This window comes from Pelophylax lessonae (genome assembly GCF_965119305.1).
Source record: "Pelophylax lessonae genome assembly, chromosome: 2".
Classification (NCBI taxonomy): Eukaryota; Metazoa; Chordata; class Amphibia; order Anura; family Ranidae; genus Pelophylax; species Pelophylax lessonae.
This window is the reverse complement of record NC_138769.1, coordinates 603,183,007-603,196,340: the sequence shown is the minus strand read 5'-3', so window position 1 is coordinate 603,196,340 and position 13,334 is coordinate 603,183,007. Positions and strand designations below refer to the sequence as shown.

At 48.2% G+C, this 13,334-nt stretch overlaps 1 pseudogene across 1 annotated transcript; it reads left to right on the top strand.

The window, feature by feature from the left end:
* The first annotated feature begins 509 nt into the window (after window positions 1-509).
* LOC309548206 lies at window positions 510-3,275 on the top strand (annotated as a pseudogene). Its single transcript has 2 exons — window positions 510-1,445; window positions 3,124-3,275. The product of its transcript is annotated as an uncharacterized misc_RNA (transcript).
* The last annotated feature ends 10,059 nt before the right edge of the window (window positions 3,276-13,334 follow it).

The window sequence follows — 13,334 nt, the reverse complement described above, 5'->3', positions numbered from 1 at the left end:
GAGACAGGCTAGGTTCCGGTCCAGAGATTGTAAGTTACCGGAGTCCATGCTCAGGTGGACTTTAAATTAACAGGAAAAGAGCACAGAAATGCTCTGGCCTGAGACTCAGAAGGGGATCTGAGAGAGGAGCTCTTTTTGGACTTTAAAAGGTTTGCTTTGCAATATGTTTTGTCAGTGATGGGGACCAGCCCCACACTGTATAGGGAGGAAGATTCCTGTATAGTTTAGCGCCGGACGGCAAGGATTTATTTTACTGTTTTGTTGTTTGTTTCATATTGGCAAACCTCTGCTGAATAAAGCTGGCAACCCACCAGACTTTTAAGAAACTACCTGCATGCGGACCTTATTTTGCTGGAAAAGGTGATCCCTGTGAGCTAATCTCCCACACGTGGTGGAGGATGCGGGCAGCACAACAGGAGGCCGCTGCAGCAGAACACGCAGCCCAGCAGGAGATGAACCGCCAAATCGCAGAGGCCGCTAGAGCACAACAGGAGGTTGCTGCAGCACAACAGGCAGCCCAGCAGGAGATGAACCGGCAGTTTGCAGAGGCTCTGCTGGAGTTGAAAAAAGCATTTGCATCTCCTGTGCCAGCTGAACCAAAATTGGTACGTGCCTCGTACCACCTGCAAAAGATGACACCGGCCGATGATGTGGAAGCATACCTGGCGACTTTTGAGAGAGTCGCTGTCCGTGAAGGTTGGCCAAACGAACAGTGGGCGGGTCTGTTGGCCCCATTTCTGACAGGAGAACCGCAAAAAGCGTATTTGACCTGGACCCAGATAAGGCCCAGGACTATGAGACTCTGAAAATGGAGATACTCGCACGCTTGGGTGTCACCATGGCAGTCCGGGCCCAACGCGTGCATCAGTGGACCTATTCCAGCAGCAAACCGCCCCGTTCTCAAATGTTTGACCTGGTCCATCTCACCAAAAAGTGGTTGCAACCAGAGACCTCGACGGGCCCCCAGATCGTGGAGCGTGTGGTAATGGACCAGTACCTGCGTGCGCTCCCTGCTGCTCTGAGGAAGTGGGTCGGACAGGGGGACCCCAAAACTGCAGCCCAATTGGTGGACCTAGTGGAGAGGTACAGTGCTACTGAGGACTTGGTGAACCCGTCTACGCCCCACTTCAGTGTGTCTAGGGGTGCAAGATCGCCCAGAGGTTCTGGTAAGACTGTTCCAGGGTTCAAGTGCATGGGGAAACTAGATAAGACTGTTACAGCTAATGAGACTGTTGGTCCTAGGCCTGGAGACTGGCCAAAGAAGCCAGGAAGGTCTTTGGGACCGCTAAGAGGACTGGGGGTAGAGCACATACAGTGTTTCCGCTGCCATGCATTTGGGCATATTGCTGCAAACTGTCCTATAAATGATGAACCTATGCAATGCGATTTTGCTTATAGGAAAAGACGCATATCTTGGTTTGCACAGGTCGCATATACTGCATCATGTCAGATATACTGCATCATGTCAGAGTCGCATTGAAAAACAAATGTGTGTTATTGCAGTGGATGGAAAGCCGCTCACAGCCCTGCTAGACTCTGGAAGTGTAGTGATGCTAGTCAGAAGTGATTGTGTAAATCCCACAAAACTACACCCCAGTACTATCGGGGTCATTTGCATCCATGGGGACACTCGGGACTACCAGACAGCAGTGGTTGAGGTTGATACCCCTTGGGGCAGTGTGACCCATTCAGTGGGGGTGGTGCCTTCGCTACTTCATGAAGCTTTAGTGGGGAGGGATTTCCCCCATTTTTGGAGGTTGTGGGAGAACAAGGGGAGGCTGGTGGAGAGAGCTCCCCCTGCTCCGGAAGCACAGGAACTCTCACCAGACCCTTTTTGCCAAAGTGAAGGAAACCCTGTTGGGGGAATCGAGGGAGCTGGAGATCCTCTTCCTTTCCCTGTCATGGCTGGGGAGCCGGAGGAACTGGAAGCTAGTGCCCTGATCGGTTAAGATCTCTTTTGGGATTCCCACTCGACTAAACACCTGGACTAACTCCTTGGCGATAGCCTTAGCGGAAGTGTTACGCAAGGGTATGGCCTCAGGATAGCGTTTCGCATAGTCTAGGATTACCAGAATATGCTGGTGACCCTGGGCAGACTTCACTACCGGCCCCACCAGGTCCATGCCGATCCTCTCAAAAGGAACCTCGATGATTGGTAGAGGGACCAGGGGACTGAGAAAATGGGGCGATGGTGCCGACATTTGGCACTCAGGGCATGATTCACAGTACCCCCTGACATCTGCATGCAACCCGGGCCAGAAAAATCTCTGGGTGATTCTCTCCCTGGTCTTTTTGATACCGAGATGTCCCCCCATTACATGACCATGGGCCAGGTCTAGGGCCAACCTGAGGAAGGGTTTGGGAACCAGCAGCTGTTCAACCTCAACCTCTCCACGTTTTACCACCTGATACAGTAAATTGTTTTTAATGGCAATGTAGGGAAAAGACACCCCCCAGTGAGGATCTACTGGTTCCCCATCCACCATCTTAGCGTTTTCTCTGGCTCTAAGGAGGGTGACATCTCGTAATTGCTCGGTACATAAATCCTCTCTCCTGACTTCTAAGTCGGGTACCACATTCTGGCTATTCTCATTGTCATATATATCATGACAATATTGAACATTTTCACAATATTCTAATTTTCTGAGATACTGAATTTTGAGTTTTCACTAGCTGTAAGCCACAATTATCAAAATTAAAAGAAAGAAATGCTTGAAACATATCACTCTGTGTGCAATGAATCTATATAATGTGTGAGTTTCACTTTTTTTTAATTGAATTACTGAAATAAATTAACTTTTTGATGATACTCAAATTTTTTGAGATGCACCTGTATTTATTGCTGACTGCTTAGAGATTCCCTTAACTTCTTGTTGCCGTGGTTAATACGGCCTGGCTTAGGAGAAAAATCTCCCTAAATTCCAATAGCAATATAAACTTACCAGTATTTCTAAAAGCTTCCTACTCTTTTAAAACATTTGGCTAGAATTCTGTTTTGCATCACTTAATTCTATTTTCCATGCATGGCAATCCTTGTTGTGTATATATATTGCAAAGTCTCATATGAGACCACTTGTGTCAAACCAGAAACCAGCCCTTTGAGCTTTTGTCCTGTTGTTCTAGATGTTGATATCACTAATGAGGAGATAAAGGCAGTATCTGAAAAGTTGTATCAATCAGACAGTAACAAAGCAGCAGAATTAGATATCGTTTTGAACAAACAGGAAAAGGTAAAGAAAGATACGACTAGAGAAGACCTCTGTGATGAACCGTAAGTTATTTAAAATAAATGAACAATACTTTCTGAATTTATTTTTTAAAGAAAATTAAATGTATGGGATGTTCACTTTAGATGCACTCTCCTTAGCATACCTCCTACATTTTTGAGACTGTAATGAGGCATTCTTTAGCCCTTCCATGCCTCCACTTATGCTGATAATGAAGCACTAATATGAAAAATGACTAATTAAACCCACAGGTGTTTTTTCTTTTTTTTTGTTCACCTTTACTTTTCATTTATACTGGATTTTCAAAATATCAAATACAATAAAATAGAGGTGACCCCTGCTGGTGTTTATTAAGCAAAACATGTTGCTGCAGCCCTGCGTGGGGATTCATTTTCTTCCCCGACTAGTTCAGTGAAGTGCAACGAGCTGGATAAGCACCTGGGGACTTTGCAGGGAAACCCGTGGTGAATTACTCACTTTGAATGGTATACCTGTCTTTTTGTGCAATAATATAGTGGTTGGAGGAAAGGTAGTATAACACTTAATAAAGTTAAATAGTGCATTTACTTGGTAGTGGTCTAAAAATCAAAACAAAGAGAGGAACAACTGAAGAGAAAAGAGAAACAGAGGGATTTGGTTCCAAATTGGGGACAGTCCATTCAAACAAGGAACAGTTAGTAGCAGAGACATACACTAAGCGCACCCCCAGTAACAAGGATGGTGAAGAATTTGAGCTAAAAAGTGCTTGGTTAAACCCGCTGATGTTTATTTCAATGCTATTTTTTTCATATCGTAGCCTTTGTAAAAAAACAAATATTTTTTAATGGTTGGATGAAAGTTTAGTGACATATAACATGCATGGTAAATGCAGGGTGCAGGGGTCAGTAGTATGTAATGTACGGTGCAGCAGTGCAGTGTCAACTACCATGATTTCAAGTTTCTAGAGGGATTCCACAAGTATGGTATATGCATATGTAGCGTTACCTGCGTAGGAGTCACTAAGTAAATTGCCCAGATCCTTTTTCCAGTAGTTTCCTCGCAACCAAGCACACAGTTCCAGTCACTCTTCAGGCTCATTAACCAGTCTAGGGGGATGCTTTTTCTGATGCTTTATTACAGAACCTGGATAGGTAGTAGGTAATGGTAGGATACACGAGTAACCCATAGGAAAGATTTGAGGACACTGAACTTTATCTTGTAAAACTATGAGCCAAGTCCTTGTACACGTAAAGGATGGACTGAGCTTCCTAGTAGCAACTTGAGGTGATTTTTTTTTCCTCTCTGCACAGTTAAAGAGAAGTCCTTTCACTAAGAACTAAATAGAATGAGCTCTTCCGGACACATAGTCCCCTGTAAACACACTTACTGTAGCACAAGAGGAATGGCAATAGCACACAGTGTCTAGAATATCTCTCACCAGTCTGTACTCTCTAATGTACTTTGAAAATTGGTGTCCTCCTTACAAAATCCTTCAGACACGTCACCCTGTGGTTCCAGACTGGGTCCTCAGACAACAGCCCCTTAGTCAACTTCAGCAACTCTCAGCAATGTAGGCCTCCAGGTAGCCCAACTGAGTCCTCGACAACCTGCAGGAACATGCCAGAATAGCCTAGGGAGCTAATAGCCCCCTGGGCTATGATCTCCTCCTCAGGGAAAAAGACCAGGCTGCTTTCAGTCTGAGTATTTATACAGACTCCCATTTACCATCTGTGCACTTCTCCCCAGGGATTGGACGGACTGCATTAAAATTCAGCTGCTGATTAGACTCCTCCTGCCTACTAACTTTCAGAACATTTTTGGACCAACCAGGGGGAAGCAGTCAATGCTGCAGCCATTGAAACACAAAACAAGCCAGAACACACAGGCACACACACACAGTGAGCCAAACATGAATTCACCTAAGCACAAAATGCAGCTCCACTGGATAAAGTGAGCCAGAATTACCTATCTAGGAGGGTGCTACACATAGTTACATTGGTCCAGATTGGCCAAAGTAATCATGTAAAAATTTCCATACCTGAAATATTTCTAAAAAATTACTTTTTTCACAAAAAACAGAAAGCTGAACTAACACGGTATGTTTCTAAATCGTTATCACTTTGTTAGGAACGACGGTGTTCAAATCCAGTTTATAACTGATAATAAGTCTAGCAGCACAGTAAAGCTGCAATAATGTCAAGCACGGCTGCCCAGGCCCCTTATAAACAAAGGGCGCGGAATAGGGTTTTTCAGTGCTATCAAAAAAGCAACTAAAAAGGTATTCAGCAATTTTAAAATATTGCTTAAGTCATGCTATGTGACTGAGAACATCTAACAAACGTATTTGGCTGCAAAAGTGCAAATGCACTCTAAAGGAGGTCTTTACATTTAAAAAAGTGTTGGTTTTGGATTCATTTCTATGGTTTAAAAATACATGCACACATAACTTGTAGATGTAGCCCCCTCCTAGCGTAGGATGCAAGGCAAATTTAGTTTTTAGCTCCTTCTGTATTCAAGGGAACTGCGATGGTTGTTTCTAGTCTTTTCAGGATTTCACAAGCTGGGAGTTTGACTGCTGGAAGAAGATTCCAGAACATAGAGCTAGGAGAATAAAATGAAACATAGAAAAGTGACGGCAGGAAAAAAAACTAAGTAGACCAGCCTAAATATTTATCATGCCCTAGTTGGTGAACTAACCACAATTAAAAAAGCATATATATGTCCGTAATTGAATATAACTTCAATGCCAACTACAAGGTGTGGGAGATTCGCTCACAGGGATCACCTTTTCCAGCAAAATAAAGTCAGCATGCAGGTAGTTTCTTAAAAGTCTGGTGGGTTGCCAGCTTTATTTAGCAGAGGTTTGCCAATATGAAACAGACAACAAAACAGTAAAATAAATCCTTGCCGTCCGGCGCTAAACTATAAAGGAATTTTCCTCACTATACAGTGTGGGGCTGGTCCCCATCACCGAAAAAACATATTGCAAAGCAAACCTTTTAAAGTCCAAAAAGAGCTCCTCTCTCAGATCCCCTTCTGAGTCTCAGGCCAGAGCCTTTCTGTGCTCTTTTCCTGTTAATTTAAAGTCCACCTGAGCATGGACTCAGGTAACTTACAATCTCTGGACCGGAACCTAGCCTGTCACAGAGGCTGGAAAAACCCGGGCCGGATTCCGGTTTAGTCTCTCACCACAGAACGTATGCGAGGTGAAATATAGCGATTATATACTATCTCACCTCGCATACCGTCACATATCCTCCCCCTCTGCTCAAGCGGCGGCGATTGAGCAATCGACCCAATCATACAGTGCATGCGGGAGAGGGCATCCGCATTGTTTTGGAGCGTGCCCGGCCTATGCTCTACTGTAAATTTGAACGGCTGTAGAGCCAGGAACCATCTTGTCACGCGGCCATTTTTCTCCCTGTTGTCACACATCCACTTTAGGGGAGCATGGTCAGTGACCAACTTAAACGACCTCCCCAACAAGTAATACTTCAGGGAGTCCAAAGCCCACTTAACAGCAAGACATTCCTTCTCGACAATAGCATAGTTTTTTTCATGCTTGTTTAGCTTTCGGCTCAGGTATACAACAGGGTGCTTCTCACCACCTCTGTTCTGGGATAATACAGCACTTAGGCCCACCTCGGAGGCGTCAGTCTGTACCACAAACTCCTTTGTGAAGTCCGGAGTCACCAGCACCAGCAGTACACAAAGGGCCTGCTTTAACCTCTGAAACGCCTCCTCCGCTTCAGGATTCCATTTGACCATGGCCGACCCTCTACCCTTCGTTAGGTCAGTCAGAGGGGCGGCAATGGTGGCAAAGTTAGGTATAAACCGCCGGTAATACCCCGTAATGCCTAGGAAGGCCCGAACTTGTTTTTTGTTTACCGGTTGGGGCCACTTTTGAATTGCCTCAATCTTATTGGTCTGAGGCTTGACCAGTCCCCGACCAATAACATACCCAAGGTATTTGGCCTCCTCCAGGCCTATGGCACACTTTTTTGGGTTGGTCGTGAGACCTGCTTCCCTAAGGGAATCTACCACTGCTTGTATTCGGGGCAGATGCGAGTCCCAATCTAGGCTATGGATGACCACATCGTCCAAATAAGCAGCTGCGTATGAGCGATGTGGTCTCAAAGTTTTGTCCATCATTCTCTGGAAGGATGCAGGGGCCCCATGCAGACCGAAAGGCATCCGCTTGTACTGAAACAAGCCCTCAGGAGTGGAAAAGGCAGTCTTCTCTTTGGCTGATTCAGTTAGGGGTATTTGCCAATAGCCTTTCGTTAGATCTAGGGTTGTTATGTAGCGGGCCTGTCCCAACCTGTCCACGAGTTAGTCGACCCGAGGCATCGGGTATGCATCGAACTTGGATACACTATTGAGTTTCCTAAAATCGTAACAAAACCTGATAGTGCCATCAGGTTTTGGGACCAATACTATGGGGCTCGACCACTCACTGTGGGACTCTTCTATTACATCCAACTCTAACATATTTTTTATTTCCTTTGCGACTGCCTCTCGCCTGGCCTCTGGGATTCTATATGGCTTTAAATTTACGCAAACCCCTGGTTCCGTCACTATATCATGCTGGATCACATTGGTCAGTCCAGGTAAGGGGAGACCAGACTTCCAGAAAAAACGGTGTCTGACATACCTTATGCGGGGATTTGTCTTTTTGGGGAATCCCTGGACGAATTGGTTAAAGGAGTCACTGGGGGCAAGAGCACTCTGCTACCCCAGAATCCTAAGGGTAGATTCTTCCGCAGCAAGCGGGGCCCTTCCTTTAAACCGAACCAAAACCCTTCAATGAAAACCCTTCAAGGGCCACAGGAAGCCCTGGGCGGGCAACCTGAAGACCGCCCAGGCTGGAGCGGCGGCCCAGTCCGCCACTGCCTGATGGGTCGCCCTCACCCATTCCAGGGGGGGGACGTCTGTGCAGTTTTCTAGAACCTTGGCTGCTCCGGATTCCGGACAGGTGGGTTCAGGAAATCATTTGATCGGGATACAAGATCGAATTCCTTTCGCGACCAGATTCTTTCCCTCAAATCTTCATTTGACCCCAGATCGGTTGCAAGATCTTCATCGGGCGGTTCAGGATCTTCTCGCCCAGGGGGTGATTGTCCTGGTGCCACATCGGGACAGATTCCGGGGGTTCTACTCGAATCTGTTCACTGTGCCCAGAAAGGAGGGCAAGGTGCGTCCAATTCTGGACTTGAAAGCTCTGAACCGCTTCGTGCGCGTTCAAAAATTCTGCATGGAATCGCTCCGCTCGGTGGTGGCCTCCTTGAGCCCAAATTTCAGGCTTTGCCTGCGCCATTGGTCCGATCGTCTTCGGGGCCGCCCTGTTCAGGTGCAGACAGACAATGCCACTGCGGTGGCGTACATCAATCACCAAGGGGGCACCAGGAGTGCCCGGGCGGCCCAGGAAGTGACCAGCATTTTGTCTTGGGCCGAGACACATGTCCCGGCGATTTCAGCAGTTCACATTCCGGGTGTGCAGAATTGGCAGGCCGACTATCTGAGCCGCCAGACCCTGGACCAGGGGGAATGGTCCTTGCCCCCGGAGGTGTTTCAAATGCTGTATGCGAAATGGGGATCCCCAGATGTGGATCTGTTTGCGTCCCAGCTAAACAACAAGGTGGGAAGGTTCGTGGCAAGAACGCGCGATCCCCTGGCGGACGCCTCGAATGCGCTGGTGGTGCCTTGGCACCAGTATCGTCTGATATATGCCTTTCCTCCGATTCAGTTGTTGTCCAGGTTCCTTCGCAGGTTGGTCTCGTAACCGAAGTTGGTGATTCTGGTGGCCCCGGACTGGCCGTGCCGGTCCTGGTACGCGGACATCATTCAACTGGCCGTCGAGCCTCCATGGCGGCTACCGGTACGAGACGATCTACTATCTCAGGGACAGATATTCCATCCTGCTTTACAGTCGCTGGCTTTAACGGCATGGCTGTTGAAAGCCAGGTCCTGAGAGACAGGGGTCTCTCATCAGAGGTCATCCCTACTCTGCTCAAGGCTAGGAAGGCCTAGTCCGGTAAGATCTATTACCGTACCTGGAAGGCTTATTTTGCCGGGTGTGAATCCAGGGGCGTCTCCCCTCGCTCCATCTCAGTGGCGAGGGTGTTGGCCTTCCTGCAAACTGGTGTGGACCAGCGCCTGGTGCTGACCACGATTAAGGGCCAGATATCTGCACTGGCTGTCCTTTTCCAACGTCCCTTGGCGTCAAAATCTTTGATTCGCACCTTTGTTCAAGGTGTGCGTCATCTGGCCCCTCCTCGGAGGGCGCCCTAACCTCCTTGGGACTTGAACATGGTTCTGTCCGTTTTGCAGCGTCCTAACTTTGAAAACATCAGGGAGATTTAGTTACGTCTGCTGTCGCAAAAAGCTGCCTTTCTAGTGGCGATCACCTCTGCGCGCAGAGTGTCGGAATTGGCGGCCTTGTCCTGCAGCTCCCCTTACCTGGTGGTACATAGGGACAAGGTGGTCTTGTGACCTAACCAGTCCTTCCTTCCTAAGGTGGTTTCTGATTTTCACCTTAATGAGGACATTGTTTTGCCTTCACTCTGTGCGAACCCTAAGCATCCTAAGGAGTTTGCTTTACATTCCTTAGATGTCGTCCGGGCGATCAGGGTCTACCTGTCGTCCACTGAATCCTTTAAGAAGTCAGATTCTCTTTTTGTCCTTCCTGAGGGACCTCGGAAGGGTATGGCTGCGTCTGCGGCAACCATTTCAAAATGGATCAGACACACAATTGTACAGGCCTATTCGATTAGGGACCGGGCTCCGCCCTTCCCTGTCAAGGCGCACTCTACCAGAGCGGGCCTTCTGGCATCAGGCTTCGGTGGCCCAGGTGTGCAAGGCTGCGACTTGGTCGTCAGTGCACACCCTTTCCAAATTTTACAAACTTGATGTTCTGGCATCAGCTGATGCCTCCTTTGGCCGCAAAGTTCTCTGTGCGGCAATGCCTTAAGTGGACCCTGGTTTTGCGGGTCCCTGGCTGTTGGGGTTGTTTTTTCCCCCCTTGTTTATTTGCTTTCCTGGGTTGTTGCCCTAGTTGAGCTTTCTTGTTACCCAGAGGATTTACCTTTCTGTTTGAGTAAGGTTCCTTTCTCTGACTTGGGTGCTGCGTTGCCTTTATGACGGTTACGTTTCCCACCCCTCATGTCTACACTGCTTTGGGACATCCCATTGGTGAAAACTGAATGAGTGGGCGGCGACTGTCAGAGGACGTAAGAGAAAACTGAATTTTTGTAAAATTCCTGAGTCCTCCAACAGTCGCCGCCCCCGTCCCTCTATTTGGGTTCTTTGGACTTTAACTGCTTGCTACCAAACTGAGTTGGGATGGCTGATAGCAGGGGGGTATTGGACCAGTGGGACAGCCCCCGACAGGTGTGTCTATGTAACTTGCTTTGTTTTTAACAAGTCTTATGCCTAGCTTGCTCCTATGGATAAGAGGTCAATACCCATTGGTGAAGACTGAATGAGTGGGCGGCAACTGTCAGAGGACTCAGAGAAAGGAATTTTACGGTAAGATTTTACAAAAATTCATTTTTTACTTAAATTTGCACTTATTTAGATGTTCAGTTTACCCACATAATCCCACACCCTAAGAGGAATCTTGCATGCTTGATCCAACAGCTGACGACTCAGGTAATCCGCTTGCCAATTCTCCACATCCAGAATGTGGAATGCGGAAAGAGCCGGAACATTGGCTTCCACCCAAACCAGGATCTCGGCCACCTCCTTGGCCGCCAGGACACTCTTGATGACCCCTTGATGATTGATGTAAGCCGTGGCATTGTCCGACTGCATCCGAACCGGAGAGCCGCGTAGCCGACTCATCCAGTGGAGCAGGCAAAGCTTGATCGCCCTCAGCTCCAGAACATTGATCGGCAAGGAGGACTCTGTTGCCCAAGTCCCCTGGGCACAGAGCTTCCCCAGCACTCCACCCCAGCCTGACAGGCTGGTGTCCGTGGTGACCACCGTCCAGAACAGCGGCAGGAAGGACTTACCCTGACAGAACAGGTGACCGGATCCACCAGGATAGAGCCGACCATGTGAGATCGCTCAAAAGAATCCTCTGGTCCAATGACCAAGGATCCCTCTTGCATTTTGCCAGAATCTCTTTCTGCAGAGGTCTCAAGTGCAACTGAGCAAACCGGACTGCTTCAAAGGTTGATACCATCGGGCCCAGGGCCCTCATGCAAGCAGGAGTGATCGGTTTCCATCAGAAACCTGATCACCCTTTGCAACTTCTGAAGCTTTTCCAAGAAGAGAAAGACCCTCGCCAGAGCAGAGTCGAAAGTCAGCCCCAGATAAGTGCCCTGTTCGGATGGCGTCAGAGCAGATTTCTGAAAATTGATCGTCCATCCGAATTCTTGAAGGGTCTGAGCTGTAAAAGAGATGTTGATCAACAGATCCGAATGAGAGTCTGCTCGCAACAGATCGTCCAGATATCCCAAAATTGAGATTCCTCGCTGACGTAACAAGGCCAGCACAGGGGCCAGGACCTTAAAAACTCTGGGAGCGGAGGCGAGACCACACAAATTGAAAATGCTCCTCTGTTACCACAAAGCGGAGGAATCGCTGATGTCCCTCGAACATGGGGACGTGGAGATACGCATCTTTAATATCGATGGAGGCCAGAAAATCCCCGATTCAAGGATGCCACCACCGACCGAATGGACTCCATTCGAAACTTCTGCACCCGCACAAAGCAGTTCAGGGCCTTGAGATCCAGGATTGGACGCACCTTGCCCTATTTTCTGGGCACTGAACAGGTTTGAATAGAAACCTTCAGAGCGACGATCACGCCTTGAGCCAGGAGGTTCTGCACAGCTCCCCGAAGATCTTTCAAACGCTCCAGGGACAGGGGACGATTTGACTGAAAAAACATGTCCCACGGCCGGGACCAAAATTCGATTTTGTACCTGGAACATATCAGTTTGCGAACCCATTTGTCTAGAACGAAGGATGTCCAGGGTTCCTGAAAGAAGCGCAGACATCCCCCCACTCCAGAAACTCTCTTTGGAGGAGTGAGGGAGAAGAGTACTCTTCCCGCCAGTCAGACCCTTGATCAACTCATCCAGTGAGTCGCCAAACACCAGAAAAGGGAGATCGGTCAGTCTTTCTTGGAAGCTTGGTCAGCCGACCAGCTCTTAACCCAAACCATGCGCCGCAGGGCAATCCCCACATCCAAGACTCTGGCCACTAGGGGAGGCAGATCCAGGGACGCATCACACAGGAACACCAGGGCCTGGGTCATCTGGTCCAAAAGTTCCATTAGTTCTGAGGGAACCACGTCAGGGTCCAAGTTCCCTTTCAGAACCCTAATTAATTCCGTAACCGTCTGTGATACTAAAACAAGACACAAAGACCGGTTTCAAAATGGAACCTGCCAACACGTGAAGATGGTAGGAAAGGAATTCCAACCGGGAAACCTTCCACAGGCACAATAGCAGATTTGTTCAACCTGGAAACAGGGTGGTCCGCCTTAGGTGGCACCGTCCAACGGTTGGAGACCATATCAGCAAAAGGATACCGGCGTTTAAAGCACCACTAGCACATGCTTAACGCGCCGCCATTGGTCATTCACAATATCATGAAAAGTCTCGGGACTGGAGAAAACCTTTCCAGACTGATGGGTTTTGCGGGAGCCAAAGGCAACCCGCGTCCATGCCGGTGTGGGCTGATCAGCCAGTTTTAAAAGTTTCCCTCACTGAACTAATCAGGGCTTCCACTAAAGCGCATTCCCAGGCTGCAGCTGAAGAAGACAGGTCCTTTTCACCATCTGACTGCGACTCTTCAGGTAGGGGGGAGGGGGCATCTGAATCAGAGGACTTCACCAAAGATGGAGAAGGCCGCGGCCGTTTCCGGCTATTAACCTTTTTTATGACAAAATCAAATCAACTTTTGTTGCCAGGCTTTCCAGAGCTGCTGAAATCGAGGCCAGCGACTGCAATCCTGACTGTCCAGGAGTCACACAAAGGGGATCTGAGGGTGAATTCACAGCCAAGGACTCCATAATTAAAAGGGAAAAAAAAAAAAAAAAAAAGGAGTACCGTCACTTTAATCACTTGCCGACCGGCGGCACTGTGCGTGCGGCAAAGTGGCACGATTCCGTCCAGC